This window comes from Oratosquilla oratoria, chromosome 25, assembly GCF_046742065.1.
Source record: "Oratosquilla oratoria isolate Oo_2021 chromosome 25, ASM4674206v1, whole genome shotgun sequence".
Classification (NCBI taxonomy): Eukaryota; Metazoa; Arthropoda; class Malacostraca; order Stomatopoda; family Squillidae; genus Oratosquilla; species Oratosquilla oratoria.
Genome location: NC_134801.1, coordinates 58,567,766 through 58,577,765, shown reverse-complemented (window position 1 = coordinate 58,577,765; position 10,000 = coordinate 58,567,766).

Sequence of the window (10,000 nt, the reverse complement as noted above, 5' to 3'; positions counted from 1 at the left end):
GGTTAGGGTAGGTTAGAGTAGGACAGAATAGGTTAGTTAAGGTTTGGTTAGGTTAGGTCAAGTTATCCTAACTAAACTTAACCCGAGGCTGGAGGAGGAGGAGGAGGAGGAGGAGGAGGAGGAGGAGGAGAAGAAGAAGAAGAAGAAGAAGAAGAAGAAGAAGAAGAAGAAGAAGAAGAAGAAGAAGAAGAAGAAGAAGAAGAAGAAGAAGAAGAAGAAGAAGAAGAAGAAGAAGAAGAAGAAGAAGAAGAAGAAGAAAAAGAAGAAGAAGAAGAAGTGTTTTCGGAAAAACAAAAAAATGACCCACGAAACTTTCTGGACAGAGAGAGAGAGAGAGAGAGAGAGAGAGAGACCCTTGTGCCTTCCTGGAAAGAGAGAGAGAGCTGTCGCCACAAGAGTCTCTTCAGCTTCTGGAACGAAGGCAACTCTCTCTGGTCCTCGGGGATTTAGTACCCTGGAGGGAGAGGAAGGGAGTGAGAGGAAGGAGGGGAAGAGGGGAGGAGAGGAAGCGAGGAAGGAGGGAGAAGGAGGGAGAAGGAGGGAGAGGAAGGGACGAAGGGAAGAGGGGAGGGAAAAGAAGGGAGGGAAAGAAAGGGAGGGAAAGAAAGGGAGGAAGAGAGAGAGGAGGGAGAGGAAGGGAGGAAAGGTGGGAGATGAAGAGAGAAGGCTGGGAGAGGAAGGGAGGAGATGGAGAGGAAAGGGAGGAAAAGGAGGAGGGGAAAGAGAGGAGGGGAGAGGGGAAGAAGAGAGGAATAAGGAGGAGAGGAGGGAGAGGATGGGAGGAAGAGAAAGGAGGGAGGAAGGGAGGAGGGGATGGAAAAGAAGGGAGGAGGAAGGGAAAGGAAAGGAGGAGAAGGAGAGGAAGGGAGGGGAAGAAGAGAGGGAGGAGAAAGGAGGAGAGGAGGGAGAGGAAGGGAGGAGGGAAGAGAGAGGAAGGGAGGAGGGAAGAGAGAGGAAGGGAGGAGGGAAGAGAGGAAGGGAGGAGGGAAGAGAGAGGAAGGGAAGGGAGGAGGGAAGAGAGAGGAAGGGAGGAGGGAAGAGAGAGGAAGGGAGGAGGGAAGAGAGAGGAAGGGAGGAGCGGACGGAGAGGTAGAGAGGAGGGGAGGGAGAGGAAGAGATAGAGAGGGGGGAGAGAGAGGTAGAGAGGGGGGAGAGAGAGGTAGAGAGGGGGGAGAGAGGAAGAGAAGAAAGGGAGAGGAAAGAAGGAGGGGAAGAAGGAAAGGAGGGGAGGGGAAGGAGAGGAAGGGAGGAAGAGGAGGGAGAGGAAGGGAGGGGGAGGTAGGAAGGAAGAAGAGGGAGAGGAAGGGAGTGGAGGAAGAGACATTCCAACCCGGCGGTCGGTGCAAGAGTATGGAACGAGAGTAGAAGAGGAGTGCAGGAGGAGAGGAAGAGTGGAGGAGTTCCAAAGGAGGAGGAGTGGTGGGGTGGTGGAGGAGGACCCGAGAGAGGCTGGAGGAGGAGGAGGAGGAGGAGGAGGAGGAGGAGGAGGAGGACGACGACATGGTGATGCGGCTGATAAGAGGTGTTGATGTGTTGAAGGAAGCGCGAAGGATGGCAGCAAAAAGTTGGCCTACGGGAGGTGAAGGGGGAGGGGGAGGGGGAGGACGGAGGAGGGCGAGGAGGAGGAGGAGGTGGAAGAGTAAGAAGAGGGAGAGGAGGGGAAGGAGTAGAAGGAGGAGAGCGAGGAGGTGAAGGAGGAGGTGGAGGAGGTGAAGGACGGAGGAGGGCGAGGAGGAGGAGGAAGAAGAAGATGAGTAGGGGGAGGGCGAGGAGGTGGAAGAGTAGGAAGAGTGAGATGAAAGGGGAGGACGAGAAGGAGTAGTAGGAAGAGGAGATGGAGTAAGAAAAGGGAGAGGAAGGAGAGGAGGAAGAGAGGGGGAGGAAGAGGAGGAGGAAGAGAGGGGGAGGAAGGGAGGAGGAGGAAGAGAGGAGCAGAGAGGAAGAGGAGGAGAAGGAGGAGAGGGCAAGGAGGAGGAGGGGAGAGGAGAGAGGAAGAGAAGGGAGTGAAAGATGAAGAGGAATGGGGAGGAGGAAGGGGAGGAGTAAGAAGAGAAGTAGGGAAAGGAAGTGGAGGAGGAGGAAGACAGGAACAGAGAGGAAAAGGAGTAGGTGGGAGAGGAAGAAGAGGAAGGGGAGGAAGACAGAGGAGCAGAGAGGAAGAATAAGAGGAGGGTAGGAGGATACGGCAAGGAGGGGAAGGAGCAGGGGGAGGTGGAAGAGAAAGAAGAAGAAGAGGGGGAGGAGAGGAAGAGAGAAGAGAGGAGGGAGAAGGAAGATGAGGAAGAGGGAGGAAGAGGAGGAGGAGGGAGGAAGAGGAGGAAGAAGAGGAGGAAGAAAAGGAGAAAGAAAAGGAGGAGGGAGGAAGAGGAGGAGGAGGGAGGAAGAGGAGGAAGAGGAGGAAGAGGAGGAAGAGAAGGGAGGAAGAGGAGGAGGAGGGAGGAAGAGGAGGAAGAGGAGAAGGGAGGAAGAGGAGGAGGGAGGAAGAGGAGGAGAGAGGAAGAGGAGGGGGAGGAAGAGGAGGAGGAGGGAGGAAGAGGAGGAGGAGGGAGGAAGAGGAGGAGGAGGAAGAGGAGGAGGAGGAGGAAGAGGAGGAGGAGGAGGAGGAGGAGGAGGAGGAGGAGGAGGAAGGAGGAGGAAGAGGTGGAGGCAACGAGTCTCGACGGTGCGTGGAACCTCGAATCCTTTTTCTTCATCACGATGCCATAAGGTGACGGCACACTAGGCACTTCTCGCTAGCATGCTACTAGCTTTGAGCAGAAACGACTTCGATTACGATCTTTTGTTTTTCAAATTTCCAAATGTCAAATTATATTCTTGCGTCATCTAGAGAGAAGCTGAACGACGAACTAAGAAGTTAAATCTAGAATACGAATGTTAGACACATTGTTGAGACGTTCTTACGAAAGTCTAGAAAATTGTACCCAAAGTCGTTGCTACTTAAAACCAAGTAGCAAAAGCAAGTAGCATGCTAGCCTAGTGTGTCACCACCTTTACTCTTAACTGAATAAAATCGCCTGGGGATAGACAGAACAAAATATATAAAGTGGAGTTTCATACCTGAAGTGTCAAGTCTATCTATCAATCCACTTTGACACGATGATGCAGATTTTCTTTCTTTATTTATTTATTCATTTATATTTTTTGCGAACGAGCGGGCAAGTGATGATCTGAAATGTGGAGTTATGAACAGAAACATGAAGTTATGAAGAGAAGCATGGAGTTATGAACAGAAACATGGAGTTATGAACAGAAACGTGGAGTTATGAGCAGAAACATGAAGTTATGAACAGAAATGTGGAGTTATGAACAAATGTGGAGTTATGAACAAACGTAGAGTTATGAACAGAAACGTGGAGTTATGAACAGAAACGTGGAGTTATGAACAGAAACGTGGAGTTATGAACAGAAACGTGGAGTTATGAACAGAAACGTGGAGTTATGAACAGAAACGTGGAGTTATGAACAGAAACGTGGAGTTATGAACAGAAACATGGAATTATGAACAGAAGCGTGGAGTTATAACACAAACGTGGAGTTATGAACAGAAACGGAGTTAATGAACAGAAACATGAAGTTATCAACAGACACGTGGAGTTATGAACAGAAACGTGGATTTATGAACAGAAACGTGGGATTATGAACACAAACATGAAGAAACAATAAGAAATGACGAGCCTCCATAAGGAAGAAAGATTTAGTGCAGTGTCAAGCCTTTCAGAAGTCCCCGGCACCCTTATTAGAAAATCTAAATCCTAGTTCGTCAGTATTTTGTTGATTCAACATCAGTGCATCAAAATTTTGGTCCCTAGATAATATGAAAACACTCATCTTTACACTGATGCTGCTTTAATGAACAAAAATGGGTGACAGAGTCGGTAATACGATCATCATTTTTTCCCGGAATTTTGGCGGCACCCTCAGTTGATTTCACGGCACTCTTTGGTGCCGCGGCACACCGATTGGGAACCACTGATCTAGTGTCTGAATGTAAACAAGGAGATAGAGAGGACCAGTTATCGACACTATTAAAGAGGCTATGCCTCGCTTCTTTGCATTTCAGTGCCTACGTCAGTGGTTCTCAACCTATGGTTTAATGAGCCCTTGTGGGCCACAGTGGTTCACAAATAGGACCATGAACCGAAAGCTAGCGATAGTTTGTGTATTAGCTGGGCTTCTACTCACTAGTGATAGTATTTATAGGGAGCTAAACAACAGCAAGACATAAGATCGGGGTGCATAAGGAAAGAGGTTGAGAACCCCTGGCCTACGTGTTACAACGCTGGTGGTGGTATCTGCCACTTGCCCAGGCTTTCCAAGTCCAGGGAGGCGTGTAGATGATGGGTTTTTGACTTTCGCTTCTTTCTCTTTCTTCCTAATCCGAGTCTTCCTACAATTCCTATTCCTCCTTCTCTTTTTCCTACTCTTCTCCTCCTCCTCCACCTCCAATTCCTTCTTCCTTCTCCTCTTCCTCCATCTCGCCTTTTTTTCTTCCTACTCCTCCTCCTCCTCTTCTTCCTCCACCTCAAATCACTCCTTTTCCTTCTCTTCTTCTCCTTCCTTCTCCTCCTCTTCGTCTTCCTCTTCCATCTTTCTCCTCTTCTTCCTACTCCTTCTCCCCTTCTTCCTCCACCTTGTCTTTCTTCTCTTCTTCCTCCACCTCCAATTCCTCTTCTTCTTCCTCCTCATCTTCCTCTTCCTCCACCTCTTCCTCCGAGAGTCTATTCATACCCGATACTACTCCATAAACAAACAAACGAACACAATTTCCAAATGCGACATTACTTATGCAACACCATAGCGTTGCTGACAATTGTACACAGCGAAATAACCGAAAAAAAATCAAATCAAATAAAAAACCCTTTTGTTACGAAATATATCTGCAGTATTTAGAGAAGCAGAACGAGAGAAAACGGAACGCGGGAGAAGAGAAAATGGGAGAAAGGTTTACGAGAGGTCCATTGAGTGTCAAAAATGGGGAGAGGAGGGGGAGAGGGGGGAAGGAGAGAGGGGGAGAGAAGGGGAAGAGGAGAGGGGGAGTGACGCAATGGGGATATAACAATGACAGAGAACAGTAAAAGTGCCTGAGGTAGGGAGGGAGGTACGGAGAGATGCAAGGAGAGAACGAGGGAGGGAGAAAGGGAACGAGAGAGGGAGAAAGGGAACGAGAGAGGGTGGAAAAGAGCGAGGGAGGGAAGGGAGGGAGGGAGAGAGGGAGGAAGAGACGGAGAGAGCGAGGGAGGGAGGGAGGGAGGGAGCGAGGAAGGGAGGGAGCGAGGGAAGAAGAGTGAGAGGGAGGGTGGTACTTAGAGAGCGAGGGATGGAAGGGAGAGAGGAAGGGAGGGAGAGAGGAAGGGAGGGAGAGAGGAAGGGAGGGAGAGAGGGAGGGAGAGAGGGAGCGAGGAAGAATGGGAGGAAGAATGGGAGGGAGAGAGGGAGAGAGCGAGCGAGGAAGAGTGGGAAGATCCGAGGGAGAGAGGAATGAAGCGTGCTATGGAAGGGAGGGAGAGAGGGATGAAGCGAGCGAGGGGGGGGGGAAGGATGGAGCGAGGGGGGAGCGAGGGAGCGAGGGGGGAGGGAGGGAGCGAGGGAGGGAGGGAGCGAGGGAGGGAGTGAGGGAAGTGGGTTAGGAGCAGCAGGAGCAGCATTTGGAAAAGGCTGCACAGGGGGTGAAAACTGGCGCGATGGCAGAGCGAGAATAAAAAATGTATTGTCTAACTCGAGGCGTAATTGGATTAAAGCGGCCGCCAGGGGGGAGGGGCAGGAAGAGGAGGAGGAGGAGGAGGAGGAGGAGGAGGGAGGAAGGAGGAGGAGGAAGAGGAGGGAAGGGTACGAGAATTTAAGATCACAGGAAGTGGAGAAGGAAGAGGAGGAGGGAGGAGGGCATGAGAATGGGGGAAGGAGGAGGAAGGAAGAGAAGGAGAGAGGGGGAGAAAGAGGAGGAAGGGGAGGAAGGAAGGGGAGGAAGGAAGGGGAGGAAGGAAGATGAGGAAGAAGAAGGGAGGGTACGAGAATTTAAGATCACAGGAAGCGGAGGAGGAGGGAGGAGAAGGGAAGAAGGGGAGGAGAAAGTGGAGAAAAAGGAGGAGGAAGAGAAAGAGGACAAAAGGGAAGAAGGAAGATAAACTGGAGACAAGAAGAAAAAGAAAGACAATGAGGAGGAAGAGGAGGAGGAAGAAGGGGAGGGACAGGATAAGGGGGAAGAAGAGTGGAAGAAGACGGGGAGAGATAAGGAGGAAGAAGAGGGGGAGAGAAGAGGAGGAAGAGGGGGACAGAAGAGGAGGAAGAGAAGAATTTATTGGGGAAACTGGTAGACTGAACATAAGAATTAGGGAGATGAGGGAGGAGTATGAGGAGGAGTAAGAAAAGGAGTAAGAGGAGTAGGAAGGGGAGGAGGAGAAAGAAGAGGAGAAAGAGGAGTATGAGATGGAGGAGGAGAAAGAAGAGGAGGAAGAGGAGGAGTATGAGATGGAGGAGTACGAGATGAGGAGTAAGATAAGGAGGACGAGGAGGCGGAGGAGAAAGGAGAAGAGGAAGATCTTGTGGAGGGGCAGTAGGCTGCAGCACAGGAAGCGGGGACGGGAGAGCTGCCGAGTTGCACAGGAAGTGGGGAAGGGACGCGGAGCACAGGAAGTCGCAGAAGGGAAAGGAGCCTACGAGAACCCGGGGCGAGGGTAGAGGCATCGGAACGGAAAGAAAATTGGTGGAAGAGGAGAGCGAAGAGGGGAAAGAAAAAAGAAAAGTTCGAAGGAAAACAGAATGGGAAGAGGAAGAAGAGGAAGAAAATGAGGAGGAAGAACGAGGAAGATAAGGAGGAAGACGAGGAGGAGAAGAAAGAGGAGTAAGAAGGAAAACAGAATGGAAAGAGGAAGAAGAGGAAGAAGAGGAGGAAGAGGAAGAAGAGGAGGAAGAAGGAGGAAGACGAGGAGGAGGAAGAAGGAGGAAGACGAGGAGGAAGAAGGAGGAAGACGAGGAGGAAGGAGGAGGAAGACGAGGAGGAGAAGAAAAAAAAGGAGTAAGAAGGAAAACAGAATGTGAAGAGGAAGAAGGAAGAAGTGAAGGAGGAGAGAGAGAAGGAAGAATACGAAAAGGAGAAGAGGGGGAAGGGTGAGGAAAAGTGACATTTCCTCGGCGATAACCAACGCATTTATCATCGAGGACAAAATCTCCCCGCAGAGGCAGAATCAACGATGTGGCAAAGGAGAGATAAGGAGGGCAGAAAGGAAGAGGGGGGAAGACGTCAGTGAAGAGGAGGAGGAAGAAGAAGAAACACAATGGAGAAAGGAGGAGGAAGAAGAAGAAGAAGAAGAAGAAACACAATCGAGAAAGGAGGAGAAAGGAGGAAGAAGGAGAGGAAGAAGAAACAACGGACGAAAGAACAACGAGACTTGAATCGGAAGAATCCGTATTTGGGCCTCATTTATTTGTTTATTTTTTTGTCTCTATACATGTATAGCAGGAACTCCATTGTCGAGGATACAAAAGACACAGACAGAGGCATGGGAGACAGGCACCACCACGTACCTAACGCCGAAGTACATAAAGTCTGTCTTCATTTTTCGAGAGAGAGAGAGAGAGAGAGAGAGAGAGAGAGAGAGAGAGAGAGAGAGAGAGAGAGAGAATATATCGGAAGCAATATGGCGTCGTGCAGCCTTGAGACGCTCTGAAATTTCAGACACGAATGAAGCGACATGACGTCATCGTAAGCTCGATTTTCTTTCTTTGTATTATTATATCATCATCATCATCATCATTATCATTACTATTATCTATTTTTTTCCTTTTAAGATTTGTGTGGCTGTGTACGCTAAAGAGATTTTGTGATCATCAAACAAAATGCCACGTCGTCATATGCTGGAGGACAGAGTAAGATTGAAAATAAATAAATAAAATAAAATAGAGAGATTCGTTGTTACGACTGAAGTCGTCTGTTTTGTCCTATGAGCAAAACCAACCTGATACGCAGCAGACGGAAATGGTGAAGAATGAAGATTAGAGAAGAATAAGAGGAAGAAAAGTAGGAAGAGGAAGTTGAGAAGAAGACGACGACAAAGACGACAACGAAGAAATAGAAGAACAAGAAGACGAAGAAGAAATAGAAGAAAAAGGATGAAGAAGACGAAGAAGTAGAAGAGGAACAAGAAGGCGACGACAAAGACGACGAAGAACAAGAAGCAGAAGCAGCAGCATAACAAGAATAATATGAAGAACAAGAAAATAAGATGAAGATAAAAAAATAAGAACAAGAACAAAACAAGCACAAGAAAAAGGACACGAAGAAAAAAACATAACAGCCAATAAACATGGAAGAGGTTGATGGCAACAGGAAAAGAAGGAAGTTCAGAACAAGGGCAGACTCGCACAGGAGAGAAGTCCCAAAGAAACAACAAAAAGACCAAAAACTCGCAGAGGAAGAAGTCTCGGCAGTCACCAAGGAGCCTCTTGCGCGAGCAGACGTCCGCGATATTTATTTAACGACTTCGCTCCTGAGAGAAAGAGTCTGGGACGGGGGAGGGGAGAGTCTGTCAGGAAGACGAATGAAATAGCCTGACGGAAGCGAGGGAAAGAGGAAGAGGGACATATGGAGCGACAAGTGTTCTTCGAAATCGGCTACCGGCAGTCGGCATGAAAGGAAAAGGGACACACGGTACGTAAGGAGGTTACCTTCGGAGATGAAGGTGAGGGAGAGAGGGGGGAGAAAGAGAGCAGGGGAGAAAGAATGAGGGAGAGGTGGAGAGAGGGAAGAAATATAGAGGGAGAGAAAGAGGGAGAAAGTGAGAGGGAGAGAAAGGGGAGAAAAAGACAGAAAGAGAGAGGGGGAGACAGAAAGAGGAGAAGGAGGGAGAGAGGAAGAGAGAGGGAGAAAGACAGAATGAGAGAGAAGGGGAGAAAGAAAGAGGGAGAGAAAAAGGGAGAAAGAGAGGGAGAGTGTGGGGGAGAGGAAGAAAGAGACAGATGAGGGGGGGGGGTATGCCGTACGGTGGAAGATAGAGGAAGCGAGAGGAAGAAGTTAGGGAGTGGTGGGGAGGCACCACCCGCCTTCATCGAGCGTCAGACCTTCGAGGAGAAGGTTGGAGAAGGTTGGAGAAGGGTCAGGGGGCGGGGTTGGGGTGAGGAAGGGGCGGGCGTGGCCAGGGGTAGAGATGGGCGAGGTGGGTAGCAAAGTCGAGGGACAGGTACGTGTCTGTCTCATCCAGAGCGTTGATGGAAGAGGGGGTCTGGAGAGGGGAGGGGATGTTTGAAGGTGGAAGGGGTGAGGGGTATGGAAGACCGTGCTTAGGCTAAGCCGCTACGGGATGTAAAGTATAAGTTGTTCACTTTTATTGATACTGTGTGACCGGTTGGGGGTACAGATATGAATTCTTGCTTTGCGTCACTTGCTTAAGAAGCACTCGGATAGAGTCTAGAACAGGGCTGGGCAACCCTTGGCACGCGTGCCAAAATCTGGCACACTAACGACTCTTTCCCGGCACGTGAAACCAGAGCTCACCTTAAAAAATAACCAGCAAATCTCCAACTTCTTTTGTATGACGATTGGCTAATTTTGGCACGCATGTTTCAAAAAGGTTGCCCACCCCTGGTCTAGAAATTCTCTACAAATGTCTGAAGTTTCATGTCATCTGTTTCAGTACGTGGTAGCCAACCAAATGTCAAGATGGGAAAAAAAAGAGAGAAGGAGGAGCCTTTTTTTTTTTTTTAGAATTTAGGAATATGACCAGTCTAGATTCCAAAAACTTAGGTCATAAATTAACTTTGAAAGATCTAAGTAGAACAATAACTAAGTAGTCTCTATACTGCCCAACAAGAGCAACAGGTTAATGTTATCATAAGTAAAGTACAAGCAGTGACTACAGAATAGTAAGTATAGACGAAGAAAATAAACGCTGGACTCGTCGAAATAAGTCGTCTATACAATGGTTCCTGGACTCCAGATCTTCACGATTATTAGAATAGTAAGTGCACAGCTTAAAGTCACTTTCAGAGCCGAGAGAGACAAACTAGT